Raw genomic sequence first — 12,892 nt, 5'->3', positions numbered from 1 at the left:
TCCCATTTGTCCAACCTTTCTATGATTTGTTGTGTTTCTGGGTCTCTATTAAGAAAATTTCGGCCTGTGCCAACAAGGCCTAGGGTTTCTTCTATTCCATCCTGTAATGTTTTCAGAGTGTCTGCTTTGATTCCATGTTCTTTGATCCATTTAGAGTAGATTCTGTTACAGGGTTATATATAAGGATCTAGCTTTAGTGTTCTACAAGTTTTTAACCAATTTTGCCAGCACCATTTACTAAAGAGGCTGTCTTTCTTCCGTTCTGTTTTTTTAGCTCCCTTATAGAAGATTAGATGGCTATAGGTCTGTAGGTACATTTCTGGGTTTTCAATTCTATTCCATTGGTCCTGAGTACTTGGTACTGTGCCAGTACCAAGCTGTTTCGATTATTGTGGCTTTGTAGTAGAATTTGAATTTGGTATTGATATTTTTCCAGCACTGTTTTTTCTGTTAAGGATCATTTTTGTTATTCAGGGTCTTTGAGTGTTCCATATGAATTTTTGGATTGCCTCTTCTATTTCCTTGACGAATGAGGTTGGAATATTGATACGTATCACATTGAATTTGTAGATAGCCTTGGGAAATATTGCCATTTTCACGATTTTGATCTTTCCAATCCAGGAGCATGGGAGTTCTTGCCACTTTCTAAGTTCAGTTTTGATTTCCTTTTTCAGTTTTTTTAAAGTTTTCATCATAGAGGTCCTTCACTTCTTTGGTTAAGTTAATTCCTAGGCATTTCATTTTTTGTGGGGTTATTACAAATGGATTTGTTTTCGTAATTTCAGCCACACTTTACTTATAGTTGGCATACAGAAAAGCCATTGATTTTTGAGCGTTAATTTTATACTCTGCTACTTTGCCAAAGTTTTGAATCGGCTTGTGTAATTTTGGAGTGCGATTTTATAAATACAAGATCATGTCATCTGCAAAGAGGGGGAGTTTTATTTCTTCTTTCCATATTTGGATCCCTCTTATATTTGCATCTTGTCTTCTTGCTCTAGTTAGGCATTCCAATACTAGATTAAAGAGAAGTGGAGAGAGTGGGCATCCTTGTCTCATTCCTGAGTAAAGAGGATATAGCTTTATTTTTTCACCATTAAGTATAATGCTGGCTGTAGTTTTGTCATATACAGCCTTTATTGTATTGAGGAATGTTCCATGGATTCCTATTTTTTCCAAAACCTTCATCATAAAGAGTATGTTGGATCTTTTCAAATGCTTTTTCTGCATCTATTGAGATAACCATGTGGTTCTTATCCTTGCTCCTGTTGAAGTGATGAATTATATTAATTGATTTGAGTATATTAAACCAGTTTTGCATCCCTGAAATGAATCCTGCTTGATCATGGTATATGATTTTTTGGATGAATTGTTGAAATCGCTTGGCCAAAATTTTGTTGAGAAGTTTTGCATCAATGTTCAACAAAGAAATGGGTCTATAGTTCTCTTTCTTTGATGGGTCCCTGCCTGGTTTGGGGATGAGGGTAATGATGGCTTCATAGAATTTGTTCGGTAGCGAACTCTCTCTTTCAATTTCATTGAAGAGTTGGAGGAGTATTGGTGTGTATTCTGCTTTGAAGGCCTTGTAGAATTCTGCTATAAAACCCTCGGGTCCTGGACTTTTCTTAGATGGGTGGTCTCTTATTGCTGTTTCTATTTCAATGCTTGATATGGGCCTGTTAAGATGGTTCAACTCATCTTGGTTTAGTTTTGGCATGTCAGTATTTGTTAGGAAAAGGTCCATTTCTGCCAAGTTCTCAAACTTATGAGCATAAAGGTTTGAGAAGTATTCGCGTATAATGTTCTGAATCTTAGTTGTTTCTGTGATGATGTTTCCATTCTCATCTCTGAGTTTATTTGGGTGTGTTCTCTTCTTTTTCTGATAAGATTTGCTAAGGGTCTCTCAATTTTGTTAATTTTTCTCGAAGAATCAACTCTTTGGTTTCTTGATTCTTTCTATTTTTGTTACATTCCAATTCGTTTCATTCCGATTTAATTCTAATTATTTGTTTCCATCTACTGGATTGTGTTTATCTTGCTGCTCTTTCTCAAGGAGGCTCAGATGTCTCATTAAATTGGTTTCAGCTCTCTCCAGAGTTATAAACTTGCCTCTGAATACTGCATTTGCTGTGTCCCAGAGGAGCTAGTAATTGGTGTGTTCATTTTTGTTGAATATCATGAACATTTGAATTTTCTTTCTAATCTCTTCCATAACCCACTAGTGATTCAGCAGTGTGTTTTTCAGGATCCATGTGTTACATGACTTTCTTTGGTGGCTTTTGGTGTTGAGTTCTAATTTTATCCCCTTGTGGTCTGAGAGAATGCAAGGTAAAACTTCAATGTTTCTGAATTTGGACATGTTTTCTTTGTGGCCTAAAATGTGGTCTATTTTGGAAAATGTTCTATGTGCTGCTGAGAAAAACGTATTGTCTAAAGCTGCTAGGTGAGATATTCAGTAGATGTCTGTTAAATATAGTTGGTCTATACAGTTGTTTATATCTGAGTTTTCTCTGTTGAGTTTTTGCGAAGTTAATCTATCTACTGGAGAAAGTTATATGTTAAAGTCCCCAACAATTAATGTCTTTGGATCTATGTGGGATTTGAGGGAAAGTAGTGATCTTGGATAAATTTGGGTGCTCCGTTGTTTGGCAAATAGATATTTGGAATTGTAATATCCTCCTGAAGGAGTGATCCCTTAGTTAGTATGTAGCGAATTTTTCACTAGTATTAATTAAAATCTATTTTATCAGATATTAGGCTTGCAACTCCTTCCTGTTTATGGGGGCCTTTGCTTGGTAGATTTTGTTCCAGCCTTTAAAATTGAAAATGTGTTTGTCTTTGTGTGCAAGATGTGACTCCTGAAGGCAGCAGATAGAGGGATCTTGCTTTTTAATCCAAGTACACATACTTTGTTGCTTAATTGGAGAGTTAAGCCTGTTAATGTTGAGAGAGAACTGAGAGGCATTTGGGAGTTCCTGCCATTTTATGCAAATTCTTCGGGACTGCGGCAACTGTGTTCTTCCTATGGTTCTTGGATTTTCAGTTTGGGTGCTGTTTCTTTGCCTTTATTGTTGTCTTGTTGGTTTTCTCTGTGTAAGACATTTTTAAGATTCTTTTGTAAGGCTGGTTTGGTGGAGATATATTGTTTCAATTTTTCTTTGCTATGGAAGGGTTTTATTTGACCTCCAAATATTAAGGAGAGTATGGCTGGATAAAGTATTCTTGGTTGATAGTTGTTTGTCTTCAGGGCATGGCTTACATCATTCTAGGCTCTTCTTGCTTTGATTGTCTCTGCTGAGAAATCTGAGGTGATTCTACTTGGTTTCCCTTTATAGATGATTGATCTTTTCTCCATGACAACTTTAAGGATCTTTTCCTTGGGTGAATTGATCCTGTGGGTATTATTATGTGACAATGGGATGTCCTGTTCTGGCCTGGTCTATTGGGAGTTCTAAAAGCGTCTTGTATCTGAATAGGCCTATCTTTTTGCATGTTTGGGAAGTTGTCTGCTAGGATCCTGTTAAAAATTTCCTTTACCATTGACTTCTGGCTCTAGGTGCTCTTCTACACCCATTATCCTCAGATTCAGGCTTCTAATGGTGTCTTCCAAGGGTTGAATGTTGAATGGATCTATCATATTTCTTGGATTTGTCTTGGATGATTTTATGTCCTTTCTCTATAATATCTAAGCTGTCTTCTATCCTCAGGATTCTTCTGCATGGTCCATCCTACTATCCAGAGTTTCTACCTTTTTTTTTCTTTTCCTTCTAGTTGGTCGGTGTTTGTGGCTTCAAATTCTTTGTTGGATCTTTGTTTTAGATCTTGTATGAAATTCTTTACTTCCTTAATTTGGTGTTCAGTGTTTATTCTCAAATCACTTAGTTGATTGGTGATGGTTTCGTTGGCCTCCCATTCCATCTGTTGGGATCCATTCAGCATTCCCTTTGTGGACTCCCTGACGTCTTTCAGCTCTCTCTTTATGGATTCCATGAATGCCTCTTGTGATCTTTGTCTATTCTCATCCTGCTCTCTCAATTCCTGTATTACTCTTTGATTAGCTTCTTCACGTTCATTCAATTCCTGTAGTTCTCTTTGACTGATCTCAGCCTGCTCACAAAATTCCTTTATTTGTCTTTGAGTGTTCTCAAGCTGCTCATGCAATTCCTTTATCTATCTTTGAGTAGCTTCCTCACGCCCATCAGCTTCCTGTTTGATCTTTGGTTTGCCTCCTCTCTCTTCCTATCATGCTCACACAGAGTCTTTTGCAGGTTTTCAATCTTTTTATTTACCATGTTTACCATTAGTGTTTGTAGAGTTTTTTGGGAGCTCTCCTCTGAATTATTCATTATCTGTTCTGTCCACTGATTATCATGAGTGGGAGTTGTGATACCCAGACTTGCCATTTTTCTTCTGTTTTTTCCTGCTTATTCTGCCCTTTTGACATGAGGGTAACACCACTTTTGTGCTAGAAAACTATCTTAAGGCAAGCGTCAACAAAATATGTAATTGCACAGTCAAAAGCCTGCAGAGATAATCTAGTTCAACAGATATATTTTTTCAACATCAAACAACTATGTATTAATAGGCTACAAACTGCAAAAAAGAATTTGGCAAATCAGAAGTTATTAGGTTTAGTGAGAGATGTGGGTATAAATAGGAATAGAGAGTTCTGGAAAGGTAGAAGGAGAGCTAACTTAGTCCTAATCTCAAAGCAGGAAATAGGTCGGATAGAATGATAGTAGAGACCGGGGAAAAAAGAAAGAGAAAAAAAAGACAAGGAAAAATAGTAAAACAAAAATTAAAAATTAAAAAGTGGAACACTTAAAAATTATGCAAATTAAAAACGTAATATTCAGATTAGGACGGGAATAGGAAAAGAGAAATGGAGGGATAGAAAGGAGACATGAAAAATTAAAAAATAAAAATGCTTAAAAATGTATGTAGGTATATAGAGGTAGTACGGCTATTAAGGAATTTAACTCTAAGAGGTTTTGAATTCAGTAATAAATTTCTGGATTAAGTGTGTATACAATGGGTTATAAGGTTTAATAATCTAATACAGGTATATCTAAGAATGAGCAGAATGATTAAATCAAGCAAAAAAGAATGAAAGAGAAGAAAAAGTGAAAAGAATGAGAAAGAAAGGAAAAAAGTATCAAATGGTCAATAGAGCTAAACAAAAATGAAAAAAAGCACACACACACACACATATACCCCTAAAATAAAAATTATAAGAGGAAGAAAAAAAAGTTAATAGAAAACAATTTTTTAATTAAAAATTAAAAATGTTAAAAAATTTTAATAAAAGGTACCAAAAAAGAGTTCTTTGCTTTTTTGGGGTGAGATGGGAAGATCCCGTATCTCCCTTTTGTCCATAACCAGTCTCTTGTTGGAGTCTCTGGTCTGCTTATGGTGTTTGATTTTCCTGCAGCTTAGTTGTTTTCTTAAGTCAGTTTGTTTGAGCAGGCAGAAAAATGCTTTGCTTTACCCAGGATTTTGTCATCCTCCTCCCAGGCTAGTTCAATGGGAGGGAGATCTGCTTTGAGTATCACAAAAAAGGGTGATGGCTGTTTCTTCTAGTTTGGAGATGCTGTGATGGGGCTAGGTTCTGGGCAGAGATGAGGCCTTTCAGCAAACAGTAGCTTTTCCCTGAGGCCCTAGCTTCTGAGGCAGTCACAGAGCCCAACCAGGAGCCATTCTCAGGGTTTATTGGTATTGAATTTCAATTGATTGTCTAGGCTGCTGTAGGGAGGGACAGCCTCTGGCTCTGTTTACCCAGTGGAGAAAGCCACTCCTGGGGCTGGCGCAGGCCTGGGCTGGGTGAATTTTCCCTGGGTGGAGCTGAAACTTGCAGGTAAGGTTAGGTTCCTGTGACTTGCTAAATGACTTTTTGTTTTCATCCAAGGACTGAGTTGGAGCTAGCTGATCAGCCAGGCCTTTGCCAGTATCAAAGATGGAGATCTCCAGTAGTGGGCAGTGGCCTTCCCTTCTCTGCTCCCTGAGAAGGTGTGAGGAAGTCAGGCTTCTACTCACACAAGAGTCTGGTTCCTGGGTCATCTCTGGTCTGCGATCTGAAGGATGAAGATGTCTGTTCCTTGTCGGTTCTTGCTGGTGTTTAGTAGAATCCTCTCGCCTGCTGCATCTGGAGCCTTTGTCCTAGACTCTCTGCTGGCAAGTGCTCAGATTTGTCTCCTTGCCTGGATTTTCCCGCTCTGGCCTTACTCTCTGTACTGTGATGGCACACTTGGTGTGATTCTCTGGCTTAGGACTCTTCACTGGAGTACTAAAACTGCTTTCTATGTGAGAGCTTGTTTACCTTCCAGCTTCTCCTCTGCTATCTTCCCGGTACCCTAAATTTAAATTTTAAATGATAAATTCTTTTAAAATCATTTCACTCGGGCACAGGTATGGATAGATAAGTGATGAGGGCAAAATCAGAATTATTCAGAAAGTTGTAAATGGATGCTTACCTAGTTTTCTCTCAGCTGGATCATAGAATACAGACTGTCCTAATTGGAAAAAGTTAGCCTTCTGAGATTTTCTGCATATAAACACTCCATCAACATTTTATTAGAGGATTATTCAAGATTAGCTATATGTTGATTGATAATGACTGATCATGACAGAAAGTTGAGGGAAAACCATCTACACTTCAGTGAGGTTCTGATTTGTGCTTCAAAAACTGTTATGAAAGCTCTACATGAGAAATCTAGTAGCTGCATTTCCAAAAATTCCTTGGGTTGTTACACTTTCTGATATTTTCTCAATTCAAGTACTTCTCCTTGAAGTTCCATACTATTCAATGATGCTGTATTAGCTCATTGTTACAATTTGCAGATTGGATTTTTTCATAAAATTTGTGCTTTTCAAAATTGCTCTCCAAATTCCATCCACAAACTGCATACAAAATTTATCTGAAAAAATTTGTATCTGTTGATAGTGCACATACTTTTAGTTTTCATTACAAATATAGAATGTAGTAAAAATTCTCATAGCAATTGTACTGCACTAGTTTGTGGGTAGATTCTAATGTTAATAATATACTGTGTTGATGTAAATATTTTCTGTATCCAAAGTAATAAGCCTGTGGTCCTAAAACCTATACCTTACTTATATTGAGTGACAAATACAACTTCATATAAGTATAGAAGTTTTTGTTGTATCTTTTTAATATATATTTTTTATTATAAATACTGTACAGAGGGGTTACAGTTACATAAGTAAGGTAACAAGTACATTTCTTATTGAGCATTGTTACCCCCTTCTTTGTTTTTCCACTACCATCCCTTCCCTTCACACCTCCGCACCTCCCCTCTTCACCCACCCTCTGATAGAGTGTCTTGTATATCTCATTGTAACAATGGGTCAATCAGTATCCTTTCCTTATATCTTAAACGAAGAAATGCTGGATTGATTTATGCTGATTCTACTTTGTGTAGACACATCTAAAATCACTGGCCAATTCCAGGAGCAAATAAATGAAATGCCCTCATTTTTTTGTCAGTTGGTATAATTGTGTTCTACACATTTATTGACAGGCTACAAATTATTCTCAAACTTTAAAACATTAAAAATACTTCTTTTTTCTTATTTTCTTGGCCAGGAAATCAGCAAGACCTCAGTCAGCATTTCTCACATAAGAATTTTCACATATGTTAGTTAAATGTATATGTAGAGTCCAGTTTTCTGAGGACTCACTCATCTGCCTAGGAATTCATGCTGGCTGTTGGAAAACGAGCTCAATAAGGATGCCATTTAAACTTTACTCTTTTTAACTTTAACTTTTAACTTTACTCTTTACCAGGGTATTCTCCTGCTACTTTGGTTGTTGAGAGTGTCTACAAGAGTAAGCATTCCGTGAGGAGCAGGGAGACACCATATGACTTATACTTACTGAGATTTCCAAGTGACTTGCTATCACTTGTACTGCATTTTGTAAGTCAAATCTCTCTAAAACTACCAGTTTTAAGAGATAAGAGGAGTGGTAAAAGAACTCTTAGAGGCAAATACATCAACATATATTGTTCCAAGTATTCCGTTTAAGGCATATTCAAAAACTGGTGAAACTTTTGTTGGTTGTAATTGTGTCTTTCTCCATGTGTGCATGTATACATGTGTATGTGTATGTGTGTAAATAGTAACATGCATGTGTACATTATGGCTTTTATCATCATTTATTCCTTGCTAACAAATAAAGTAAGGAATCCCTAAAGTTTTAACAGAAACTGTGTAGTTAAACTCTTAATTCTTTACTCTGCTTCTTTACACAAAGACTTTGCAACTTCTCATTAATAAAGTTTCCTTAAACTCTGAAATGTATATACTTAGTACTTAATGTCTGCTACCATAAATCTTAAATACTTTACAGAAAAGTTTTATACCTGCCAAACAGTCCTATTTTTGGCATATTTAAGCAAAATCCCAAAACTAAGCATATTTAAAACATTAAAACGTTTAACAAAGTTTAACACTTGCTGCAATGTTCATTTTGACAGGTGCCTTGCACAGAATAATTGAATTCCTCCTCCTACACATCTCTTGAACTACAAATATCTGGAATTATTTTGTTTTTGGCATGTCTATCTTGATTTTATTCTTAAATGTGTGCTTATGTATGAAATACATGATTCTAAAATTTCACAACAATTCTTTTGAACTTACTTTTTGTTGAATTGTCTAGTTTAATAAAATCAATAAAAATTATACCTTATATATAAAAAATGTTCTGTGCTCAATTTAGCATCACATACACGAACATTGGAATGCTACAGAGAAGATTAGCATGCCCCATGTACAAAGATGACATGCAAATTCATAGAGCGTTCCATATTTTTACAAAAACAGATGTTGAAAGGTATGTGGCCATAGGGAATCGTAATGCATTCTCGGTGGGAGTGTAAACTTGTTCAACTACGTTGGAAAGCAGTATGGAGGTTCCTCAAAAGACTCCACATAAAACTCCCTTATGACACAGTAATCCCACTTTTAGGGATTTAACCAAATGATCATAAACAAGACCATACTAAAACTACCAGCACTATTATGGTTATTGTAGCATTATTTATGATAGGTAAGATATGGAACCAACCCAGATGACCCCATTAGATTAATGGATTAAGAAAATGTGGTATATATACACAATGGAATTCTATGCCTCCATCAGAAAGAATGACATTGTCCAATTTGTTAGGAAATAGAAAGACTTGGAAAAAAATTTATTGAGTGAAGTAAGCCAGGTCCAAAGAATCATAGGTCCCATGATTTCCCTTATATTCAATAACGAATATATGTCTAGGATAAGCAGAAAAGTTCAAAATATATGTGCATATAAACAGATAAGATGATGTTAAAGAAATCGAACCCCAAGATAGGGACCCAAGTTGTTTTTTGTTTCTTGGTATTGTTTCTAACATACTTATAATGTGGTTTGTCATTTTTTTTGTTTCTTTGTATGTTTCTCCCCACGCTATAATCCCTGTTTTCTCTGTATTTGAAGTTGGTGCACTTACATCTTGTATGTATGCATCTTTAATTTGGGGAGTGGAAGGGAAAAAATGCTCAAATAGGGATACAGGTTGACCCATTGTAACAATGTGATGCACAAGACACTATGTTGCAAAATGAATTTTACAATTTAGACGGAGGAAGGAAGGGGGAGGGGAGTGTACTTGTGGAGGTGGGAGGGAAGGGATGGTAGGGGAAATATAAAGGAGGAGGTAACAATGCTTGTTAGGAAATGTACTAGTCTCCTTTTTCATGTAAATGTGACCCTTCTGCACAGTATTATTAGAATAAAAACATATAAAAATGTTCTGAGATGGAAGAGTTTATTTCCTCTATTTTAACCATATAATATCAATAACAAAGAAATTAATGCAGAACACTGAGATGGAGGTAATTTGAATAAATGAGTGTGTGTGAGTGCAGCACCACACAAGCAAACACGCGCATGCATGCAAACACACGCAATGTATATATATTGGCGTGCTCAGAGTTTAAAATCAGGGATTCAAGGTCTTGCTAGGCCTTTCCTATCTAGATTGGTGAGCTACTATATAAGCCACATCTAAATTCCTGGCCCTTTGCTAATTCATTAAACATTTTGAAAAATAATTCAATGAAGTTTTTTTTTTTTTTTGGCCCTGATTGGCTCCCAAGTGTTATCCACAGATCTCAGTGTCCTGAGCAAATATTCAGAGTAGATAGGAATATAAATGCCAGCACAAGGCATTTAGAATAATTTTAAAAATAAAAGAAAATTTATTCCATGGGGGCCTATTTTATCATCACCTAATTTGAAAGCCTTTTGGAGTGATTACATGCCAATTTAATTCGTTTGGAGATTAAAAGCTAGTAAGTGATGATATTTAAAAGTTTTAGTACTTTTTAAAAAAGAAACTGGAACTGTGGGACAGAAGAAATTTGGCTGTCTTCAGACTTCAATTTGTAAGCTCAGCTCTGTGCGTGATAACCCAATGTCACCAACACAGTCTGTATTGAAGACAAAATGTGACAAAAAAACAATCACTATGGGCAATATTTGCTATGTTATTATTTCTTGGACAATATGAATATTGAATTGAGAGTGTAAGAGAATGGAGAGATTTTACCCACCTTTTTGGTATTACTGAAAGACTTTTGGAAACTTTGACTCATTTCCTTCCTCACTGTGTGTGTCTTTGGGCCATGCACTGACTATCTTTAACTACAAATTTTCCCAACATTAAACTGGTAATAACATTAGCATTATAGCAAATGTTATCTTAAGAATTAAGAAAATAAAACTTGTGAAACCCTTAACATAAACCTATCAATGAGCTTTGATTTTAGCCAGCATTCTTTTTTAAATACTAAATAGAATGTGATAAGTAGTACAGAAACCATTACATGTAGTGTGAGCAACCAGAAGTAATATCTATTGACCACGCTCTGCTTCCAAGGAAGCAAGGTGGATAACTTCTCATGCTGTAAATCAAACTGGTTATCTTATGTTGTGATAGTGTAAAAATATCAGGGACAGAACGATGAAGGAATGTTGTAGACTGAGGTGAAATCCATATGAATATGTGCAAAACTGATAAAACATAAAAGTATCTGAACAGTATATTGTGTTTTACATCATTTAAGTTACATCGCAAAGATAAGGAAGACCTAGAAGAATAAATTGTCTTTTTGATATTCTATCATAGGTCCTTAGAAGGATGAACACTTTCCTCATTCTTGTTGAGGCATCATCAGATGAGGGGAAATATATTTTTTCTTTGCTTCCTTCCATTTATTCTTCAGTTTGAAATCTGAACTACATGAGACTGAAAGAAACCAAGTGAAATCAGTCATGCAGGTTTTGGAAAGAACAATCAAAGTAAAATAAATAAAATATATATAGCCTTGTAAAAGGTCTAACTAAATTGAGTTATATAGTCTCAACCATTAAGAGAAAATGATTAAAGCAATATCACGTTTTTAAAAATTTAAAAATGTTAGGAGCTGCTTAATTTTTTTCCTTTCTACTACCTTGAATTAATTATTGAGTTTCTATAGAGAGATTAAAGATGAGATTAACAAGAAACTTGATTAAAAATGGACAAAAGTTCTGAATAGACATATTTTCCAAAAAAGCCCTGAAAATCGCCTGTGGATTTACAAATTTGTATTTGATACAACTTCTATGCTGGCTTAATGCTTTGTGAGCAGAAGTCATGAGAGAAATGCAATTCAAAATTACTATGATACTACTTCTTAACTATTATAACTCTTGTCAAAAATATCCAAGGAACCAGGTGTGGTGGTAAAGGCTGGTAATTCCAAGGGATTGGAGGTAGGAGTAAAAGGATTTTAGTGTAAGGATAGTCTTGGATACTGCACACAGTAAAAAACCTGCCCTTTATAAAACTCAAAAGGTAATAATGTTTTTTTGCGACACTGTGGAGAAAAGGAAATTTTCTGAAATCTTGGTCAAAATACAGGTTAGTGTTCTCGTCGTAGAAAGTAGTATGCAGTTTTCTAAAGAAAACCAACGTTGAAATATCATCTGACACACCAATCATGTGATTATTTCTCTCTGGGTAACTCATAAATGTATCTGTAGTTCATTGTTATTCACATTATTCACAACAACAGCCAAGATATAAATGGAAGTCCAGTGTTCAACTACAAACTAATAAAGCAACTGTGGTTACATGCACAAATATCTTTTTCTGTTGATCCCAAAATAATTTTTTTATTATTTTCCTGTTTCCATGTGATTAATCTCCAAATTAGAAATCCTGATATATTATTTAATTTAATCAAAACTATTTATTGAGTATAAGGACCTTCTACTCTCTACATTCTTCACACTAAGATCACCAAATATGATGGGTCTGAAATAATTAGTCTCTTTTTGACCTATGTTAATATTCTTTACAATGTGAGTGAAACGTTTAAAAAGTAGTATTTGTTTTAGCTTAATTGCTCTGAAGAGACAATAAATGATATTATCAAAGCTAAAAAATGATTTGATTTAAAATTTAGAATTCAGAAAATGGTTTGACCACTCTGGTTACTGGAGCCTTCACTACAACCTCATGAGAAAATTTATATTGATGAAGCAAAAATCTGAGTTTAGATATTTATGAATAAAAAAATCATGTCATTCTGATTATGTAGAGCTGCATATAAAACATAGAAAATTTAGCTTTTAAATACCTAAATATGCTGGTACATTTAATTGCCGGGTAAGTACTTGTTCTGAATGGAGATAAAATTGCACTTATTTTGAAATGAAAACCTAAGTATTTATTTGAATAAAGGACAATGTTTAAAATATCACTCATTCAAGAAACAAGATGTACAGTTAATTGTTTTTCATGTGAATTATGCTCTCTAAACTTACTACAAATACTAGATTTGT

The 12,892-nt window shown here is 35.1% G+C and overlaps 1 non-coding gene across 1 annotated transcript; it reads left to right on the top strand.

Moving 5' to 3' along the window:
* Nucleotides 1-8,727: 8,727 nt before the first annotated feature.
* Nucleotides 8,728-8,834, top strand: LOC122121529. Its single transcript, XR_006149962.1, has one exon. It is a non-coding gene; the product is annotated as a U6 spliceosomal RNA (small nuclear RNA).
* The last annotated feature ends 4,058 nt before the right edge of the window (nt 8,835-12,892 follow it).

This window comes from Dipodomys spectabilis, unplaced genomic scaffold (assembly GCF_019054845.1).
Source record: "Dipodomys spectabilis isolate Male_0828 unplaced genomic scaffold, ASM1905484v1 ptg000189l, whole genome shotgun sequence".
NCBI classification, from domain to species: domain Eukaryota; kingdom Metazoa; phylum Chordata; class Mammalia; order Rodentia; family Heteromyidae; genus Dipodomys; species Dipodomys spectabilis.
This window is presented reverse-complemented; position numbering and strand designations above follow the sequence as displayed.